Source organism: Zalophus californianus, chromosome 10 (genome assembly GCF_009762305.2).
Source record: "Zalophus californianus isolate mZalCal1 chromosome 10, mZalCal1.pri.v2, whole genome shotgun sequence".
Classification (NCBI taxonomy): domain Eukaryota; kingdom Metazoa; phylum Chordata; class Mammalia; order Carnivora; family Otariidae; genus Zalophus; species Zalophus californianus.
The window spans coordinates 111,557,300-111,580,445 of NC_045604.1; the positions used below are offsets into that span (position 1 = coordinate 111,557,300).

The 23,146-nt window shown below is 44.1% G+C and overlaps 1 protein-coding gene across 1 annotated transcript in view; it reads right to left on the reverse strand.

The window, feature by feature from the left end:
* SDK1 (sidekick cell adhesion molecule 1) overlaps nt 1-21,344 on the reverse strand; it is an 887,311-nt gene extending 865,967 nt beyond the window's left edge. The window contains exon 1 of the mRNA XM_027612940.2: nt 21,215-21,344. The gene's annotated coding sequence lies outside the window, so the exon portion shown is untranslated. The remainder of the gene's footprint in view (nt 1-21,214) is intronic.
* Nucleotides 21,345-23,146: the final 1,802 nt, after the last annotated feature.

Below are 23,146 nucleotides of genomic sequence, written 5' to 3' on the forward strand. Positions count from 1 at the left end.
ACACAGAAGCATCTAAAGCAAAGTTAGGAAAAGGAATTCCCACTCCCCAATTAGTCTGAAAAGCAGAAAGATGAACACAAACTCAAAACACACGAAGACCTGAATTTGTTGAAATTCAGTTAAAAATATGCCCATTCAGAATCAATGTATGTTCCTTTGCTTGCCTTAAAGTATTTACTATTAGAACATCTATAATTTTATATTTATGTGGTTCAAAATTATTGGCAATGCTTTATTAAGCACCCCTGCCCCCATCCTTCAAAAGGTTTGAATACCATTTGCTCAAAGAAAAGCAGTTCTGAGTACCTTAAGCAAAAAGGGGGATATACTGAGAAACATGAGAAAAAGCAGAATGTCCGCACTTCAGGACAGGCAAGAGCCAGAGCAGCTGTGAGGATGCACAGATTCACAGAGCATCATGAAAACAATTCAGAAAGAGGACACAGCAGAGAAATGGCCAACGGAGGCCCCTGCTGTGGACCAGGGCGATTCCCAGAAAATGGTACATTTTTGTAAGCCAGGTGCCACCCTAAGTGTTGCCTGCCAAACTACCACATTCATACCTAACACTCTCCTAATTTACATTTATAGTGTATCTAATATAAACGCATTAAGTTCTTAATTTATGTAAAATATTTCAATTTAAAATTAGTCCTAATTTTCATTTACAATTACAAGCTTCAAGCTTTTTGTATGTAATACCATAAAAACTTCAACTTATTGATTTGATATTGGAGTTGTTATTGGGAGAACTTGACACCAGAGTCGTAAAACAAAGATTAAGCAGCCCTAACTAGAAATCAATGATACAAATGTGTTTATCCATCCATCTTTCAAAGGAGTTTTTGTTCTTCTAGGGAGTCTGTAATTTTAAGATACTGCATGTCTTTTCAAATAAATGAACAAAATACAGCCCAAAACAGTAATTTAAGTTCCCTCCAACAGAAAAACACACCAAAATCTCAGGTCCCCATTAATGGAATCTCAGCATGAACCACTGAACTACTTTAAAACCATGGTCCTCCTAAAATCCACTAATACCACATTATGGTAAATAATAGCTTTCATAATTTTTTAAAAAGTTATAAATGCTTATTGTTTGAAAATGAGAACGTTCAGAAAATTTTCCCATAACACAGATAAACACTTTCTAGACAGGATGGTCTGTTCTTTCATACTTGCTGCACAGAGTATAAAAGTTTCCTGTTTCTGACTTAATATTACATCCCCATTACTTTTTAAACCTATTATACTTTTCTATAAGGTTTTATATTATTTATTTCAAAAGCAATCTAAGCCCCATTACAGTCAGAAAATAGAGAAAAATAAAAGAAAATTAGAATGCGTTATTTCTACTGACTAAGAGACAGCTGCTATTAATTTTTGCATCCCACTGTGCTGCCTCCCAGCCCCTTTCCTGTTTATGTACGTATAAACAGCCCTGTATTGGAGAACCTTCCCACACCATGTGGTCAGGTCACATGGAGAGGGGCAACACAGTGCAAGGACTAAGAGCAGGGGCTCTGGGGTCAGCCAAAGCTGCATTCAAAGCTCAGTTCCACCACTTATTAAGTGGTGACCTTAACCTGTCTGCACCCCAATTTCTTCATCTATAGAATAGGGCTGTAACAAGGCTAGAAGATACTGCATAGAAAGCGCTATCACAGTGCCCAGTGCATGAGAAGCACTCGGTAAAGACAAGCTATTACACTGTACAAAGCACGCTATAACCTCATTTTCCACCTAATGTATTCTGAACATCTTTCCATATCATTTAGATCTACTTCTACAACATACTTAATACCAACCCAGTACAGTTTCTCCTATGCTGCATCAGTCACTAGAAAAGTTGCCAGAAACTTTTGGTCAGGGTCACCCACTAACACATAATAGAGGACTCCAACCCAGTCTCCTGTTTCCTGAAATGGGGCAAAGAGAGTCAGAGCAGTTTCCCAATGTTTCCTCACTAGCTGATTTGGGAGAAGTCACAGGGAAAATGAGATTTCACTGGGGTTTTTTGTTTTGGCTTGGTGTTTTGTTTTGTTTACAAACATGTTTATTGTCAATATCATCTATGGTAAAATTCAGTTTATTTACCCAAGAAAGAACTTTTGAAGCAAAGAAATTGTTTTTTAAAGAAAAAAACCTTAAGCAGCATTTGAAGCTAATGAAATGCTAAATTATAAATTTTCACTCGCTACAACATCTCCATCAACATAAAAGCACAACACAACTTAGATTTCATGTTTGATTCCACAAAGAACAGTAAGAGATACAGATGACCTCTGCCTTTCTAACTATAATATTCTGTGATACTAGATTTAAGTAATTTTCAAACTCCAGGAGTTTGTTAAAAACAACCAGCCAGTAATATCAAGTTGCCACAAATCACAAATGGCTAGTCTCACCTGCCATTAATTCTGATCCACTGAACTTCTTTATATCTTAACAATGTTCCTCCATATGTATGCTCTTCTTCAAATATTACTAAAAGTAGTTTATCCTTGGGGCTCCTGCGTGGCTCAGTCAGTTAAACGGCTGCCTTCAGCTCAGGTCATGATACCAGGGTCCTAGGACTGAGCTCCATGGCAGTGAAGGGCTCTCTGCTCAGCAGGAAGCCTGCTTCTCCCGTGTGTGTGTGTGTGTGTGTGTGTGTGTGTGTGTGTGTGTGTGTGTGTGTGTGTGTGTGTGTGTGTGTGTGTGTGTGTGTGTGTGTGTGTGTGTGTGTGTGTGTGTGTGTGTGTGTGTGTGTGTGTGTGTGTGTGTGTGTGTGTACGCCCTCTTTCTCCCCACTGCCCTCAAAATCTTTTTTTTAAAAAGTAATTTATCCTTGCACATTGTGTGTGTGTGTGTGTGTGTGTGTGTGTGTGTGTGTGTGTGTGTGTGTGTGTGTGTACGCCCTCTTTCTCCCCACTGCCCTCAAAATCTTTTTTTTAAAAAGTAATTTATCCTTGCACATTTAATCTAGCTTCCTGCTAGATAAGACCCAAGTCCAATTTTTTTCACAGCTAAGACCCCAATTCAGAATGTAAAGAACGCCATTTTGGAATGTGCTGACTAAACACAAAAGTCTTGATGTTCAGTCCTTCTATCTGGCAATATCCTGTCATTATCTAGGCACTAAATTCCTCACTCAGGTTGCTCAGTTTCTTTCTACCTGAATCTGTGTTCCCAAGTCCTAAACTGAATCCCCAGACTCTAATATGGCCTGCCTACTTGTATGCCTGCTAAGATCCTGCGGAAGCTCATCCCCCAGGTTCTGAATCTGTATAGCTGAAAGGGCTCTTCACAATCAACTATATTTTATTTTGTCGGTGTGTCTCCACCTTAATAAGCAATAAGCTCCATGAAGGAAGGAACTGTGCTTTATCATTGTACCTTTATTGCTTTACACAGTGCCTTGCTCCTTGAAAGCCCTTAGTAAGCACTAAACGAATGAATGAACTCTGCTGCCCTTATCTAAAGCTAATCTGTCCACCCTACATCAGTGGAAACTACTAATGCTCACTTTTCCCAAACCACAAGGCATATAATAGAGTAAATTTGAGAAACTGCTTCCTAAAACTTCGTACTTTGCTATTTACATCTCACTCCTTCCTCTGGTTTCAATTTCTTTCTTCTTGACCAATACCTTTTAGTAGTCCTCCAGCAAGTCTATGAGTGATCTTTGTCTTTATCTACAAAGGCTTTATTTCACTTACTCCCAAACATTACTTTATATGGACTCAAAATTCCTGCCAGTCTAGACAACAACCTCCCTCCAGTTGCTTTTTGTCTTGTTTCTAGTATTTCATCTACAATGTGTCTAAATATGAATTTATTTTTACTTAGCCTGCTTGGGGTTTACTGCACTTCTTGGAACTCAGAACTTAGGCCCTGCATTTATTATGGAAAATTTTCAGCCATTATATCTTCAAATAGTGCCTCCCCCCACTACTTCCTCTTCCTGGAAGCTCACAGAAGGTAGTACTAGACTTTCATACTAAAGGTCATGAGTCTCAAGGACTCCCTTTCCATCTCTTGATGCTTCAGTATTTCATTCCAAGCAATTTCCTCAGACCTCCTTAAAAATAAGCAATTTGGGGGCACCTGGGTGGCTCAGTTGGTTAAGAATCTGCCTTCAGCCAGGTCATAATCTCAGGGTCCTGGGATCAAGCCCCACATCGGGCTCCCAGCTCAGCAAGGAGTATGCTTCTCCCTCTCCTTCTGCCCTGCCCCCCCACCCCCATCCACTCATGCTCTTTCAAATAAATTCTTAAAAAAAAAAAAAAATCAGTAGTTTGCTCTTTAATTATACTGCTCAGCTGTTTTACCTGTCCACTGAGTTTACTTTTAAAGACCATAATTTTCATTTCTGTAAGTTCTCTTTGGTCTTTTCCAAATCTTCTAATCTATGGTGTTCTTTCATTACAGTCTTACCTCTTGTATCTCTAATGATTTTAACCAAGGAATCTCTGTCTTATGTCCTGGGAGTACCTCCTGGAGTACAATTCTCCAACTTAAAACACTTGCCCACTCTCCTTCATACAGATTCATTTTGTTTGGCTGGCAATTTTTTTTTTTTTTTTTTACTGCAAGTTCATCTTTAGCATGAACTGTTTCTTCATTTAGAGTCCCAGGTTTTTCATTTGCTCTGCAGGACAGCTTCACACTTATTTCTAAGGGCTCCACTGGTTTCCATAGTTCTATACCACATTTCACACTAATTTCTCAGCTTGAGGGTTAGTTGCACTGTAAGAAATGTTAAATTTTAACCCACCCTCAATGTTATGTACAGCTTTGGGATTCAGAAGTTTCTCTTTTTATTTCTAATTACATACAATCTCAGGAGGACCACAGGTTTCTTTGCACTTCCTTGGACTAGGTTTTTCTAGTCTTCTTTTCACAGATGGACACCCTTCAAAGTTTTATGTAGGAAGACTTCAACCCCACCTTTCTTCTTCATGGAGACCTAAGACCATGTCTCCTATTCCTTCATGACACCCTCAGGACCAAGCCCTTGGAGCCTGCATCCAGCTCTGAGAGCAGGGCAGGTTTTAAGCTCCCAATTATACCCTGGCTTTGAGTTCTCCTTTCACTTCTGGCACCTGGGATTTCCTGGTCTATCAGGCTTGGGAATGCTTTCGTTTGTCCTTAGTATATTCTGTCCATAGTTTCTATGTGTTTGTGTCAGGGTATGGGTGGAAGTCCTCTAGATCAGCTCTGGTGGCAATGTTGATAGAAACCTGCGATTGTCACAAAGTATGAAATTAAGATGATCACTTCAGGGAGTTGTGATGATTCCTTACCATTTTGCCAGATGACAACAGCCAACTTTTTTTTCAACCTTGAGAACAGTTTCCAAATTGGTTAAATATTCCCAAGGCATTTTAAGATCATTTTGTCACTACACACTTCAAATGCCTTCATAGTTTTTTTTCTTGAGAATTTCAACAGATAATTTCAACAAAGAACTCACCTGTTGACTCCATTTTCTCACTACCTATTCATTCTGTACTCCACTTCAATCTGCTTTATAGTCCTAGAACTCTAGTGAAATTACACTCAAAAAGATAAACATTTCCCACCTAATCCACAAATCCAATGGTCTCTTCTTGGTTCTCATCTTACTCATCTCCCTGCAGTCATACTGACTATTCCAATTTTGCCAGCCCACCATCACCCCTGTTCAAACACTTATTCCAATATTACCACCACTGTTCTCTCACTCCCATCACTCCAATCTCTTCCTCCTCCAATTTATCAAGTCACAGCCAGATTAACCTCACAGTCGTGTCAACTGTTCACACTCCCCACTCTGCCCTACAGTGGCTCATTAATGTCTAGTACTATGGGAAAAGAATAGGTGAATGAGGCACAATTCCTGTCCACAAAACCATAAAAATAAGACTACCATGTAACACTGACAGGATGCATGCTATGTACTTGCTAAGGTGCTAAACACCTTACCTGCAACCATACCAACTGATCCTCACAGCAGCTCTATGAAGTAGGATCAATTACTATACCTACTTCAGGGATGAGAAATAATGCTAAAAGATGACTAAGTAGCCAACCTTAGGAAGCAGAGCTAGCAAATGACTGAGTCCATTTTATGCCAATCCTATCCTTTAAACAATAGGCTATACCTTCTCCACAAATATTTACAACAAAAGCCCAGACCTCACCTTTGACTGAAAAAGGTGTATCTAATACTTTCCTAACAGCTGTTTGGATGCCCCAAAAGTACCTCGCATTAACACATCAAAAACCACAATCATGACCATAATGGCCAAACTAAAGTGGTCCAACCTCAGCAAATGAGCCAGAAACCTGAACATCACCCATGACATTCTCATCCACCCTCCATATCCAAACTATTACCTTACCAAATCCTTTTTTTTTTTTTTGGCATCCTAAATCTGTCTCTACAACATCTACCTCTGTCCATCTCCAACACTATCAACCTAGCCCAGTCCAAGCTATACTACCTTCTCTCACCTCAAATGCTGATACAGCCTAACTTACCTAGGGTCATTCATTCTGGTTTTTCCCAGTCTACTCTGTTTTGCAACCAAAATGCTTTTTCCCCTTGTTGAGATTATGCTTTTAAAATACCAATCTGACCATTTCACAGATTGTGGACTCAGGACCAAAGCTTTAAGTCAATCTTTTATTTCAGGTTCTAAAGCATTAGAAATGCAGACTGATGATAGCTGGGTTTGAGTCACAGAGGTAAAGCCAATTTTCAATGACAGTCAAGAATGACACCACACACGGGAACAGAAGCAAACAGAGAGGATGACAGAGAGGACAATACCTGAGAGGTTTTGAACACTTGGCTCTAAGTTATTCCTCAGGTGGAGCTGAATCATAAATTTGCCAAGTTTCAAGGTATTCTTCTTGTTACACTGTGATACCCCAGGATGCCTCCAATGAAATCCTTTTTTTCTTAAGTAGTTCAGACTGAGTTTCTAGCTTGCAGCCAAGAGTCTTAGCTAAGAACAACGAAAGAAAAAAACCTTAGAAGAGCCAAGAAGACACACTTAGAAAAAAGGGACATGCCTACAAGGCAAAAATAAAACAAATTCGACATAAAGTAAAAATACCTTTGGCCAAAAATATATAAGTAAGTTCAATGTTTGTAAACTCATGTACCTCCTTTAAAAGGTGTTACATAAAACACTGTAGGGTAAGAGCCATGTTTTCTTTTATGTTCTACAAAACATCACAGCTTACTGTAAAGCTAACTGCCAAACAAAAACAAAAAAAATTAGAAGTATAACTACACAATAATGTAAATCATAAAGTTGCATATTTGGAAACCCATTCCCTCTGGGAACAGTTATACGTGTGTTTGTGTAAAGAAATGGTCTTTTTCGGAGGACTGGGAAAGATGGCGGAGGGGTAGGGGACCCTATTTCAACTGGTCCCCGGAATTGAGATGGATATCTACCAGACCACTCTGAGCACCCACAAAACCAGCCTGAGATGTAAGAAGATCCGGATCTCTACAAACAGAATATTGCAGGCGGTTGGTTTCAAGGTACGAAGCCGGGAGCCGTGATTCCGCGGGCAGGTATCAGAGGATAAACGGCAGCGGGAGGGAGCCTGGCATGGGGATCCTACACCGCCGGTGAGCGACAGCCTTGCTCGCTGGGGATGGGACACAGACTCGCAGACCAGTAGCGGCGGGGAAAGGACTTTAGGGCAGCCCGGGGGGGAGAAACCTGGAGCAGCGGGGTCGCGCGAGTGATCTGGGGGCAGCTGGCGGTTTTAGAAGCATAAAGGGCAGAGACACGCTCCCACCTGGAGGCAGGACTGGGGCGCTGCGGAGGGGCACACAACCCAGGAACCCGCAGTTTATAGCAGCACGGACAGAAACGGAGACAGTGTGGCCTGGAGAGCTCACTGAAGAACAGACTGCGATCTCTCTGCTCTGAGGCAGAGGAATGGAAATGGTCTCTTCTGCTCTGACTCGCGGAAGGGACACAGAAAGCCGCCAGAGAACAAAAGCCCCCAAAACTGATTCCCGCTGAGCCCATCCCCCGCCACAGGGGGGCAGGGCAACTCCGCCCAAACAGGGTTGTCTGAGTAACAGCGCGGCAGGCCCCTCCCCCAGAAGACAGCTGGGAAAACAAGAGGCCAGCAACCCTAAGGTCCCAAGAAAACAGGTGCATCGTGCTTGGGTTCTGGTCAATAATCTGGACTCTATACATTCCCTCAAACACCCATCAACAGAATGACTAGGAGGAGGAGCCCCCAAAATAGAAAAGACTCAGAGATTATGACTTACACAGCAGATTTACAAACGGATGCAAATATAACCAAGATGTCGAAGATGGAATTCAGGCTAGCAATTATGAAGACAATGGCTAGAATAGAGAAATCAATTAATGGCAACACAGAGTCTCCAAGGGCAGAAATGAAAGCTGAATTGGCAGAACTTAAAAAATGCTATCAATGAGATCCAATCCAATCTAGATAATCTAACAACTAGGGTAACTGAGGCAGAAGAACGAATAAGCGACCTGGAAGACAATATAATAGATAAAAAGGGAAAAGAGGAAGCCAGGGTAAAAGAACTCAGAATGCATGAAAATAGAATCAGAGAAATAAGTGACACCATGAAGCGTTCCAATGTCAGAATAATTGGAATCCCAGAGGGAGTGGGGAGAGAGAGAGGACTAGAAGATGTATTTGAGCAAATCGTAGCTGAGAACTTCCCTAATCTGGGGAATGAAACAAACATTCACGTCCTAGAGGCAGAGAGGATCCCTTCCAAGATCAAGGAAAACAGGCCAACACCCCGGCATGTAATAGTAAAACTTGCTAATCTTAGAACCAAGGAAACCATCTTAAGGGCAGTCAGGGGGAAGAGATTCCTTATGTACAGAGAAAGGAACATCAGAATAATGTCACACCTATCCACAGAGACCTGGCAAGCCAGAAAGGCCTGACAAGACATATTCAGGGTACTAAATGAGAAGAACACGCACCCAGGAATACTTTATCCGGGAGGCTTTCATTTAGAATGGATGGAGAGATGCAGAGCTTCCACGACCGGCAGAAACTCAAAGAATATGTGACCACTAAGCCGGCCCTGCAAGAAATATTAAGGGGGGTTCTATAAAAGAAGAAAGACCCCAAGAGTGATATACAACAGATATTTACAGGGACAATCTATAAAACCAACGTCTTCACAGGCAACCTGATGACAATTAATTCATATCTTTCAATAATCACTCTCAACGTGAATGGCTTAAATGCTCCCATAAAACGGCACAGGGTTGCAGATTGGATAAAAAGACAGGACCCATCCATATGCTGCCTACAAGAGACTCATTTTGAACCTAAAGATACATGCAGACTGAAAGTGAAAGGATGGAGATCCATCTTCCATGCCAGCGGACCTCAAAAGAAAGCTGGGGTAGCAATTCTTATATCAGACAAATTAGATTTTAAACTAAAGTCTGTAATGAGAGACACAGAAGGACACTATATCATTCTTAAAGGGTCTAACCAACAAGAAGATCTAACAATTGTAAATATCGATGCCCCCAACATGGGGGTAGCCATCTACATAAGCCAACTGTTAACCAAAATAAAGAGTCATATTGATAACAATACATTAATTGTAGGAGACCTCAATACTCCACTCTCGGCAATGGACAGATCATCTAAGCAGAAAATCAACAAGGAAACAAGAGCTTTGAATGATACACTGGATCAGATGGACCTCATAGATATTTACAGAACATTCCACTCTAAAACAACAGAATACTCATTCTTCTCGAGCGCACATGGAACTTTCTCCAGAATAGACAACATACTGGGTCACAAATCAGGTCTCAACCAATACCAAAAGATTGAGATTATTCCCTGCATATTCTCAGACCACAATGCTTTAAAACTGGAACTCAATCACAAGAAAAAATTTGGCAGAAATTCAAACACTTGGAAGCTAAAGACCACTCTGCTCAAGAATGTTTGGGTCAACCAGGAAATCAAAAAAGAACTTAAACAATTCATGGAAATCAATGAGAACGAAAACACATTGGTCCAAAACCTATGGGATACTGCAAAGGCGGTCCTAAGGGGGAAATACATAGCCAAACAAGCCTCACTCAAAAAAATAGAAAAATCCCGAATTCACCAGCTAACTCTACACCTTAAAGAACTAGAGAAAAAGCAACAAACAATGCCTAAGCCACGCATTAGAAGAGAAATAATTAAAATTAAAGCAGAGATCAATGAATTAGAAACCAGAAACACAGTTGATCAGATCAAGGAAACTAGAAGTTGGTTCTTTCAAAGAATTAATAAGATCGATAAACCACTGGCCAGACTTATCCAAAAGAAAAGAGAAAGGACTCAAATTAATAAAATTATGAATGAAAGGGGAAAGATCATGAGTAACACCAAGGAAATAGAAACAATTATTAGAAATTATTATCAACAACTATATGCCAATAAACTGAGCAATCTGGATGAAATGGAGGCCTTCCTGGAAACCTATAAGCTGCCAAGACTGAAACAGGAAGAAATGGACAACCTGAACAGGCCAATAACCAGTAACGAGATTGAAGCAGTGATCAAAAACCTCCCAAAAAACAAGAGTCCAGGGCCTGATAGACTCCCTGGGGAATTCTACCAAACAGTCAAAGAAGAAATAATACCTATTCTACTGAAGCTGTTTCAAAAAATAGAAACAGAAGGAAAACTTCCAAACTCATTCTATGAGGTCAGCATTACCTTAATCCCCAAACCAGGCAAAGACCCCATCAAAAAGGAGAATTTCAGACCGATATCCCTGATGAATATGGATTCCAAAATCCTCAACAAAATCCTAGCTAATAGGATCCAACAATACATTAAAAGGATCACGCACCACGACCAAGTGGGATTTATCCCCGGGATGCAAGGGTGGTTCAACATTCACAAATCAATCAATGTGATAGAACACATTAATAAGAGGAGGGAAAAGAACCATATGGTCCTCTCAATTGCAGAAAAAGCATTTGACAAAATACAACATCCTTTCCTGATTAAAACTCTTCAGAGTATAGGAATAGAGGGAACATTCCTTAAGTTCATAAAATCCATCTATGAAAAACCCACAGCGAATATCATCCTCAATGGGGAAAAGCTGAGAGCCTTTCCCTTAAGATCAGGAACACGTCAAGGATGCCCACTCTCGCCACTATTGTTCAACACAGTACTAGAAGTCCTAGCAACAGCAATCAGACAACAAAAAGAAATAAAAGGTATTCAAATTGGCAAAGAAGAAGTCAAACTCTCTCTTTTCGCAGACGACATACTTTATGTGGAAAACCCAAAAGACGCCACCCCCAAATTACTAGAACTCATACAGCAATTCAGTAATGTGGCAGGATACAAAACCAATGCACAGAAATCAGTTGCTTTCTTATACACTAACAACACAACTGTAGAAAGAGAAATTAGAGAAACGATTCCATTTACAATAGCACCAAAAACCATAAGATACCGTGGAATAAACCTAACCAAAGAGGTAAAGGATCTATACTCTAGGAACTACACAACACTCATGAAAGAAATTGAAGAAGACACAAAAAGATGGAAAAATATTCCATGCTCATGGATCGGAAGAATAAACACTGTTAAAATGTCTATGTTACCCAGAGCAATCTATACCTTCAATGCCAACCCGATCAAAATTCCAATGTCATTTTTCAAAGTGCTGGAACAAACAATCCTAAAATTTGTATGGAATCAGAAAAGACCCCGAATCACCAAGGAAATGCTGAAAAAGAAAAACAAAGCTGGGGGCATCACATTGCCTGATTTCAAGCTATATTACAAAGCTGTGATCACCAAGACAGCACGGTACTGGCACAAAAACAGACATATAGACCAATGGAACAGAACATAGAACCCAGATATGGACTCTCAACTCTATGGTCAACTTATCTTTGACAAAGCAGGAAAAAACATGCAATGGAAAAAAGACAGTCTCTTCAACAAATGGTGCTGGGAATGCAGAAGAATGAAACTCGACCATTCTCTAACACCATTCACAAAGATAAACTCAAGTGGATGAAAGACCTCAATGTGAGACAGGAATCCATCAAAATCCTAGAGGAGAACATAGGCAGTAACCTCTTTGACATCGCCCACAACAACTTCTTTCAAGATACATCTCCAAAAGCTAGTGAAACAAAAGCAAAAATGAACTTTTGGGACTTCATCAAGATAAAAAGCTTCTGCACAGCAAAGGAAACAGTCAACAAAACAAAGAGGCAACCCACAGAATGGGAGAAGATATTTGCAAACGACACTACAGATAAAGGGCTGGTATCCAAGATCTATAAAGAACTTCTCAAACTCAACACCCAAAAAACAAATAAGTCAAAAAGTGGGCAGAAGATATGAAAAGACACTTCTCTGAAGACATACAAATGGCTAACAGACACATGAAAAAATGTTCATCATCATTAGCCATCAGGGAAATTCAAATCAAAACCCCATTGAGTTACCACCTTACACCAGTTAGAATGGCAAAAATGGACAAGGCAAGAAACAACAAATGTTGGAGAGGTTGTGGAGAAAGGGGAACCCTCTTACACTGTTGGTGGGAATGCAAGTTGGTACAGCCACTTTGGAAAACAGTGGGGAGGTGCCTCAAAAATTTAAAAATAGAGCTACCCTATGACCCAGCAATTGCACTACTATTTACCCCAAAGACACAGATGTAGTGGAAAGAAGGGCCATATGCACCCCAATGTTCATAGCAGCAATGTCCACAATAGCCAAACTGTGGAAAAGAGCAGAGATGTCCTTCAATAGATGAATGGATAAAGAAGATATGGTCCATACATACAATGGAATATTCCTCAGCCATCAGAAAGGATGAATACCCAACTTTTACATCCACATGGATGGGACTGGAGGAGATTATGCTAAGTGAAATAAGTCAAGCAGAGAAAGTCAATTATCATATGGTTTCATTTATTTGTCGAACATAAGGAATAGCATGGAGGACACTAGGAGAAGGAAGGGAAAAAAGGGGGAGGGGAATTGGAGGGAAAGATGAACCATCAGAGACTATGGACTCTCAGAAACAAACTGAGGGTTCTAGAGGGGAGGGGGATGGGGGGATGGCTTAGCCCGGTGATGGGTATTAAGGAGGGCATGTACTGCATGGAGCACTGGGTGTTAACGAAAACAATGGATCGTGGATCACCACATCAAAAACTAATGAGGTATTGTATGGTGACTAACATAATGTAATAAAATTTTTTAAAAAATGGTCTTTTTCTAGTAATACTTTACAGTTACTATTCTATTTGCTGGTTGTAATTTGCATTGTCAGGTATTATAAACTCACCTTGCTCATAGCCAAATATTTTAAGTATTACATAAGTATACTGAAAAGTAGTGTAACCATGGAAAGAAAAAAATTAGCTGTGAAAACTACAGATTATATCCTCCATAAACACTTTTTCTGTTGCCATCTGGTGGTTCATGTATTAAATCAACACTCACACTCATTGTATATAAGGGTTTGGTCCGCAAAATAAAAATCTCCTATTCTTCTTCCACCACATGTAACACCTAGGACGAAGGCAAACAGAACCAACCTTCACTTTGAAAATTCACAAAGTGAATAAACCACAAAGACACAAATTTAAGGATCACACCAAAGAACCCACAGAAACTACAACTTCTGGAAATGATCATCCTTATCTAAGCAGATAGGTATAACCTATGTGATATAAGCTATGAAAATCCCTCCTTACCTGAAATCTTTTTCCAAACTAGTTGTCTACTTGGGTTGCTAAAATTCCCACCACCAATTACTCTTAATAAGGACAACTACTGGGGCACCTGGGTGGCTCAGTTGGTTGAGCATCCGACTCTTGATTTAGGCTCAGGTCATGGTCTCAGGGTCGTGAGATGGAGCCCACGCTGGGCTCTGTGCTGGATGAGGGACTTCTGTTTAAGATTCTCTCCCCCTCTCTCCCTCTGCCCCACCCCACCACCCATGGGCTCTATAAACAAATACACACACACACAAAGGCAACCACGGGCACTCCTCTTTGAGTAGCCACAGCCATTCTTTGGTTACCTCCCTATATTTTTTTCTTGAAAAGATCATTCATTTTTATAAAATCAAGCTTACATATCTGACAGCTTCCAAACCTCTCCTGATAAGGAATCATGTCTAGAATACAGAAGAGAATTCTGAAAGGGAGAAGCAGCGACAGAACATTGCACCAAAGGTTAACTTTATCTACGTAATAATACGGGCCCACAAGTCTAGCCCATTCTCTACAGCCCATATCGCCAGAGGCTGGCCTTGTCAGTTAAAACACACTTAGCAAAGCCAAAAACAGTGCAGAAACTATAGTCTTAGCCCATGTTCAACAAGCTGATCTCCAAAGATCAGTAAATAGATTTACATGAGTGACACATGTCAAGAAATTGGATTATTTAATTGATAGCTGTTATCTTCACTAGACATTGTATATCAACAGAGCGCTAGCTAAGCCTGTTAAGAGTGAAAAATAGTTCTTGTGTTAATTTTGAGGGCCTTTTGATTTACTAAAAGTCCCTAAGGAATACAATTAACCAAAATAACATTAGGTTGAGCACAGAAACATCAACAAACACCACCTACCAATCTCTTTAAATTACTGACGGTCACTGTCCTATAAATATTCTCATATCTATCACTATTTCATATCTTTTTAAATTTCTCTCTGCATTAATTACCTCCAGATTTCAATTACTCTTGCCCTTTCTTCTTCCAGCCATTTAAATAAATAAGCATTTCATATTTTTAAGGAAATTTATTTCTCCAAACTGCAGGCTTACACTGATAAATTATGGCACTAATTCATTTTACAGAACCTAAAGTTTTGAACATGAACCATTTTCAGGCTAGAGTAAATACATCATGTGCTAGACGGCAGGAGAAATACTGTACTGCATCTTAGTTGTCTTTGATATGGTAAATACCCTGGAAAAAGTACAATGAAGAGAATTAGGTTCCAAGAGCTAAGACATGTGGAGTTACAGAATCCCCAGATAGGACACACACTTACAGAGTCTAGTAAAGGGCAGAAAGGATATGACAACATACAGAAGATCAGAGAATCAGAACAGAATGATTTTAAAGCTCTAGTCTAACCCCATCCTTTCACAGATGAGAAAACAGACCCAGAGAGGCTAACAGATTTACTCCTACTGCAAGTTAGTTACAGAGTGAAATAAAAACCAGCTCTACTGATACTTAGACCATCGCCTTTTCTATTCACCACATCCATGTTTCTAGGAAAGCTTTACAAAAGTATTCTCATTCCCACAAGACTGTGGGGGCAGGAGGCAGGCTAAGGCTTTAGAGCTGCCTGTCAAGAGGCCAGACCACCTAAATACTAGAATAACAAATATATAAATATCTAGGGTTTCCTAGAGCAGTGCTCCTATAACATCATTTATTCATTTTATATTTGGATATACCAAGAATAGCGTTAATACAATGAATCTCTAAGACTAATAATATATTTCTCCAGAAGAGGTCTCAGATATGGGATCGATAAGTGGCAGGTAAGTAGCTGTCTAATTCTGACAGATTTTTGCATTTCAAAAATTCACTAAAAAACTTAGGACTAATTTCTATGTGCTAATACAAAAGGATGGCAGAGGAATGGGTACCATATTCTCTGTCCCCCAGTTGACAAAATACATTGGTCAGGACCATGTGTACAAACGTTTATGCCTTTTTTATCAAAGGAGATTTACAAACATAGGGGGAAATTTAAGAAAGTAACTTATAGGGCGCCTGGGTGGCTCAGTTGGTTAGGCGACTGCCTTCGGCTTGAGTCATGATCCTGGAGTCCTGGGATCGAGTCCCACATCGGGCTCCCGGCTCAGCGGGGAGCCTGCTTCTCCCTCTGACCCTTTCCCCTCTCATGCTGTTTCTCTCTCTCTCTCTCTCTCTCTCAAATAAATAAACAAAATCTTTAAAAAAAAAAAGTAACATAGGCATGTTGGAGCCTAATTATAATAAAAAACTATACAAATGAAAATGTTCACATTAAGTAGAAATGTATCATCACTTAGAATATTTAACCAAATAAAAAAACATCTTCACATTTAAAAAATAATTCTACTTTAACTCCTCTTTATACTATACCTTTCAACCTGATTTTTATTTCCCTACCTCAGCTTTACTCACCTTCCATGGATTTGGACTTCAAGAGTCTACTTCTTAAAACTACAGCTTTTAGGGACACCTGCCTGGCTCAGGTGGAAGGTTTGTAAGAGCATGCAACTCTTGATCTCGAGGTTGTAAGTTCAAGCCCAACGATGGGTATAGAAATTAAAAATATTTAAAAAAAAAAAACGCTACAGCTTTTATTACTTCTTGCAGAAATTTAAGCTGTGACCTAGTCAAAACCAGTTTGTTTTCCTACTCACTCTGGGTCTTTCATTCTGTAGATTCAGTCAACCAACATGACTAGTCTCTGATCTAGGGGACACCTAGAGGACGGCCCCAAGTTCATGTCTCTAAACAAAAAAATATGCAAGAGCTCTAAAGAGTGGAAATAATATAAAGGCAACTGGTAGGTAGAATTTAATAACATCTTGATTCCATTTAATTACCTAACTTGTCAGAGTTCCACTTTGTTTTACCCCAATATTTAAGGGCACAAGAAACTTCCTAGCTAGGTATAATCCCAGTAAGTAGCTAAACTTAACCATGTTTACATAAAAGGCATGCTGAAGCAAACTAACAAAAATTCTGTACATTACAAACCCCACCTCTTTATTTGCATTTAAAGGACTTAAATTCATGTACTTGAATGCAGATAAAAGAATTTTCCAACTATTCCTCAAAGAAATGGTTGGTACACTCCCAGTGGTCAATTCTGGGGTGTTCAAATCTGCCAACAGACTGCCACAACCTATTCTCAGTTGGAATTTGAAAATTACAGTACAAAAAAGATTCTTTATGAAGAAAAACTCCAAAATGGCAACATTTTATTAAGGGAGAGGAAGGGGTATATGGAGGGGGTTATGCATATTTCCTCTTCTCTCTTCCGAATTACCCAATGGAATTTAACAATGACAACAGTAAATAAGGTAACCTGAAATTTGAGGTCCAGTAACAACACAGTATTTAAAAAACATCAACTACCATCTTCCCTTGGTATTGATCTGATTGCTCTCCCTTCCCATAGAAAGCTCCAGGCTACATGGAAGGCAGTCCAGCCTAGTGGTTACATAGACTGTGGATTAAGCAGCCTGCTTTCCATTTTGGCTCCATCACTATGAGCCTCAGGACCTCAAGCCAATTAGTTAACAGCTCTGTGCCTCAGTTTCCCCACAGGTAAAAGGAATACAAAATGCTACCTACCTCTCAGGGGTTGTTGTGAAGAGTAAATGAGCCTACTTATAAAGCACTTAGTGCTTGGCACATAAGAAGGGTTCAATAAAGGTTAGCTACAGGTGGCTATACATAAGGCTGCATAGAGGGTGATAATTGCTTATTACTGGATTTACAAGACAGTTACCAACCAAGTGGCCAGTTGCCATCTGTTAAACATGCAGTGTTCTAATAAAATTTAATCAGTGACTATCTGAGCACTTAGTGTAGCACTCTCTATGAAGACTCTCCAGTAAAGCAGGTAGTCTGGAACTCAAGTTCCAGATAAAACTCGAATCACAAAGTTGTGAGAGAAAGGGGGTCCAAGAGGAATAGGGGAAACCAAATGCTTCTGGGGTAAGAAAAGCATAAGGCCCCAAAAGGAAGCTAGATTTGCAGCAAACCCAATTAGCACAGTTTTGTGACTTCTCCAGCAAACCAGTGGCAGAGAAGCCTAATTAGTAGACCCTACCCAAGGCTGGGAATTGGCCTGAGAAAAGTGATCCAGGTACGGGTCCAGGTAAGCATCCAGACAACATGAAATCAGACTAATGATGACAGAGAATTGAGCGAGATAATGGGATTGGCCAACAAGGATAAAACCAGAGCACAAAGATACAAGCATCACCCATGGAGTTTTAAATGCACAACTTCACGCTCCACAGATCCTCCAGGTCAGAGGTGAAGGCCAGATGACTGTATTTTTAAAATCTCACTGGTGATTCTGATGCATACCGCACACTAGCACAAAGTAGGAACCCAACAGTAGGAAGAAACATTAAGTGATTAAAAGCTGGTTAAGTCAGGGAGAAACTTCAAAGCTTGAGATCACAAACATGGAGCAAGTTTAAATGAAAGGTTCAAAGCGTATAAAAAGGTCACTGGAATTTGGGGGGCAGTGGAGTACTATAAAACCACACGGCCAGCAACAAGGTTCAAAGGGAAAATGCATCATGTGGTCTCATTTCAAGGGTTAGAGCAATGGTTCTCAAACTTGACTGAATATTAGGATCATCTGAGGAGTTTTTAAATCCGATGCCCAGGTCAAACCTCAAATTCTGGAAATGAGATCCAGGCTTCTATATGGTTTAAAGCTCCTCCGTGACTCCAGTGCGTACCCAGTTGGGAGAAACATGGAGCCAGAGAGGCTCCAGGAAAGCAGCAGGTAACTGGAATGAAGAAAGACATAAGGCATTCTAACTTAGTGTCCTCAACCCCTGGTGTGTATCAAAATCGCCTGGAAAGCAAGCTGTGGTTCTACAGGATCACCAAATTTCCCCAGGTAATTCTGATACGCACCAAAGTTCAAGAAGCATCGATCTAAGTGGTGATAACTCCAAAGGAGAAACTGAGAACTATGAACAACCCCAAAGCAGTAACTGAGGAGAGCATTTCTATCCCTCTCAGCCTGATAAATATAAACTGTTGGCACAGGAGGCTATATTGAACGTAGTAGGCTATACTAAACATTACCAGGATCAACAAGCCTATCAAAGATCTAGCAATAAAACTAGGGCATCACAGACTAAACGTATATGATACTTATGACCCAACCATTGTTCACCCCAGAAGGCATCCTCCCAAAACACCCAGGTCTGGGGACATCTGGCTGGCCTCCGTCTGTGTAGCATGCAAGCAACTCAATCTCGGGTCGTGAGATCAAGACCCACATTCGGAGTGGAGCCTACTTAAATAAACTCACTCAGATCTGGCTCCTGGACATATATGTCCCCAAAACATATTAAAGTTATATTTGGAAGATCCGAACCTGGTATTTCTCGTAATGGCCAATTATGTAACTTGGGCTATGTAACTATATGTAACTTTTACTAGTCAATGTCGCACTTTTCTCCCAAAATATCATGACCAAGCCTAACCACATGAGATACCATTAGAAGACAAAGAGAAATTAGGAAATGCTTCACCTAGCGACACAATAATATGGTACTTATGACTAGTTCCAGCCTGGTGTTAAGCATTCCATTTAGAATGTTACATTTTATCTGATAAGGTTCAAGAGAACGTATTCGCTTGCATATGACCAACTCATCATCCCATCAGAAATCTCTATAGCAGCACCGGAATTTTCATTTTCAAGATACATGAGCTTTTGTCAAATGGTGACATCTCCCCAGTAATATGAATTTTCAATATGATATAAAAAATGATGGATATATTACACATCTCACAGAGCACAAAAAACAGAAGCCTGTCAATGAATTTAAAATTTGTGACAACCCATGCGAAATTTTACACTAAAAGACCTGCACGCTTTCACAAACCATATAAATGTAAAACAGGTACCCATGTTTTCACTTGCAGCAAGGAATAAAATATTCCTTCCTGACAAAGTTTAACTGTTGCCTTAGTGCAGTTTAATTATGTGTTTTCATTAGCATTACAGCTGTAAAAATACGACACATTATACAGCCTTCAGAGTGCAACTGAGAACTTGAAATCCTTATAATATACCTAAGAACAAGACCACCAGATTCCCCACCACCACCGCCATGTGAACTTATGCACAAATCTTCAAATGTACAAATGTACAGGGCTTACTGCAGAGTGCAAGTCACTGCTTTAAAAAAAAAAAAAAAGGAAAATAATAAACACCATCTCCATTTTAAAAGTCAGCCCTCAGTGATTTAGATTTCTTCGTCCGAACCTGGCTTCTCTAGCAATCTACAGATCCCATTTTACAAAACGACTTAATAAACGCTTTTCTACCAAAGTCAGTCATTAGGCAAAAAGAAACGCGCGCGCGCACACACGGTGAAATGAAAATTTTCCTAGCAATGGAAGAGTTAACCAGACATACGGCAATTTGTTTTCACGCAGCAAAACAGGAAAGCAGGTGTGAGGAGAGCCTCGGGGAGGGGGCGGGGAGGACCACGGTCGAGATGACATTAGGTCAGCATCAACAGGAGAACCGCGAGCGAGTTGTTGCACTACCCGGGGACAGCTGTGAGTTCATGCCTTGCAGACGTGATTACCTCCCAACTGTGACACGTCCCTCCACGTACATCGCCGCCACTGGACACTGCGCACCGCTAATTTAAGTTTAGAGCGCCCATCGCCGTCAGCGCCGGCTCCTTCCAGAGACAGGAGTGTGTGTCCCCCCCCCCCCCCGCCCCCGGCCACGCCGCGAAGAACACCCAAGCCCGCTTTCCCAGAGCTGCCAAAAGCAGCAGGGGTGCGCTAACCCGAGTTAGAGACCTCCCCCGAAGGAGGCACCTACTCATGCCTGCATTTGTGTTGTCTGCTTTCAGACCAGCCAACTTCGGCGGAGAAGGATGCTGCTGGCCAGTGGGTTTTTCACAGGACCCAGACTGAAGCGGGAAGCTCCCCGTGCAGCCGGTCCTCCGCGCCGCCGCAAGCTGCGCTCCCCATTAGCGCCCCCGCCCCGCCGCGCTCTCGCCGGGAGCCCGGGAGGGGGGCAAAGCCGCGGGCACCCAAAGTTTTGCCCGCGGCGGTCTGCACTCCGCCCCCCCCCCCCCGCGCGCGCCCCGGACTCGGGCAGCCGGCCGTGCGGGATCGGGACCCGGGCAGGGTCTGCGGGGCTCTGTCGCTCGGCGGATCCGCGGTCCGGCGGAGATGCCGGCCGGCCGCCCGCGGGGGGCGCCGGGCTCCGACGAGCGGTCGACTCCCAACTTGGGCGGCGGGGGCCGCACGGCTCCGCTCCCGCCGGCGACAGAGCCCCGCAGGGCGCGTCTGGCGGGCAAGCGCTCGGCTGCCCGGCCCGCTGCGGCAAGCCCCGCCGCCCGCCCCGCGGGCCCGACGGCTCGGGCGCGCCCCGGCCCCGCGCCCCGGCCCCCCGCCTACCTTGAGCCAGCGCCCGGAGCAAGTGCAGCTGCAGCGCCAGGAGCGCCCACCATCCGCGCCGCCGGCCCGCGCTCAACTTTGTCGCCGGCCGCCCGCCGCGCTCCCCCGCGTCCCGGCCGGGGCTCTCGGGCGCCGCGCCGGCTCCCCGGGGCCGCCGCCGCCGCCGCCGCCGCCGCCGCTCGGGGCCGGGGGAGGACCCCCGAGGCCGCCCCGGGCCCGCCGCGCCGCCGCTGCCCCGGGCCATGCTGAGGAGGAGCTGCCGCCGCCCGCGCCCGGCCTCGGGCCCCGCGAGCGGACGGGCGGGCGGTGGCCGCGGGCCGAGCCGCCAGGTGCGGGGGCCGGGGGCGGCGGAGGGGCGCGGCGGAGGAGAAGTTGTCAGCGGGGGAAATTCCCGTCACGCCGCCCCGAACGCCCCCGCCGCCGGAGCGCCCCGGCAGCGCCACGTCTCCCGGAGGGTCCAGCGGGCGCTGAGGAGGAGACGCCGCCGCCGCCGCCGCCCCCGCCCGGCGCTGAGGAGAAAGTGCGCCCGCCCGCGCGCCGGCGCTCGCCCTCCGCCGCCGCCGCGCCCCATTCACAGCCCGGCCGCACGCGCCGCCCGCCCGCGCCCGCCGCCGCCGCTGATTGGCCGCGGGGAGGCGGCTCGCGGGCCTCGCGCCCCGCCCCCACGCCCTCGCCTGTTTTCAAACTCGCCGCGCCCGCCCGCCTGGAATTTCGCGCCGGGCCTCGGGCTCGCCTCGGCGGCTTCCCGCGCCGGCTGCGCCCCCTAGGGACGCGCGGCGAGCACTGCAGGCCGGCGGCGTCTCCGCAAGCGCTCGGCCGACCGCTCGGGCGGGGGCGGTGCGGGCCGCAGGGGTGGGGGCCAGGGCGGCGCCGGCCTCGCCCTCCTCGGGACGTGCGGGCGCGCAGGTGGGCTGGCGCACGTGCGGCAGAGGAGCAGGTCGGCTGGGCAGCAGAGCAGCTGGCCCGTGCAGGTGGGCGCGCCCTTCCCGGCGCCCCCAGCCGGCCCCCCCCCCCCAACCCCTCCGGGATCCGCCCGCTCCGGCCAGAGGGTGGGTGTTCGAGTGTTTAAGCGCCAAGTTACTGTGATTGCAAACCAGAAACAAGCGCGATCGGGTTTCCAATTCTTAACAACAAAAGGCACCACTGGGTGTAGACCCGCCGCCTGTTGCCAGGAGTGGACGCTGGCTTTGGAGAGGCGTCCAAGGTCATGTGTGGGCTGCGGGAACCACAGTGCCGGCCGCTTCCCGCCGAGGGGAGGGCCGGTCTCTGGGAAGGGTCTCCTAGGGGAAGGGGCCCTCACAGGGAGGATCTCTTAGGGAGAAGGTCTCTTAGGGGGAGGGTCTGCTAGCGGGAAGGGTCCCCTCGGGAGAACTTCTCCCAGCGGAGAAGGGTCCCTTGGGAGCCAGGGTCTCCTAGCGCCAGGCCTGGGGAGCCCGCGGAAGGGGCGTGGGGCGGGGCGCGCAAGCTCAGCCGCATGTGGTAAGCATTAGCAGAGTTTATGGGGTGAACTAAGAGCTCCGGAGGCTGGGAGGCCAGTATTTTTGTGGGAGGAGGCCTGGAAGGTGACACACAGTCTGATGCTGTTGGCAGTTGGCCTGGAGGAGCCTGGGGGCATGTGATGACTGAGATCATGTAAGTGGTGATGGCAGCGGGACAGGGCGTGCGCCTCGCTCGGGGCTGGACCCCCAAGACACACTGGGTGCAGGTTTGCTGTGATTGTTCGGTTTATTGCCCCAGGCGAGGGAGAGGAGAGCCACGTCTCAGTTCCTGCTGCCAGAGCACCTACTGGGCACTACCCACCCTTATTAAGTCTCAACAATGACCGTGTGAAGGAAAGATGGCGAAACTGAGGCCCAAGGACAGTAGCCAAATAGAGGAGGTGGATTCTGACCTAGATCCGTTCCCAGGGCTCTGCCCCCTTCCCACGCCATG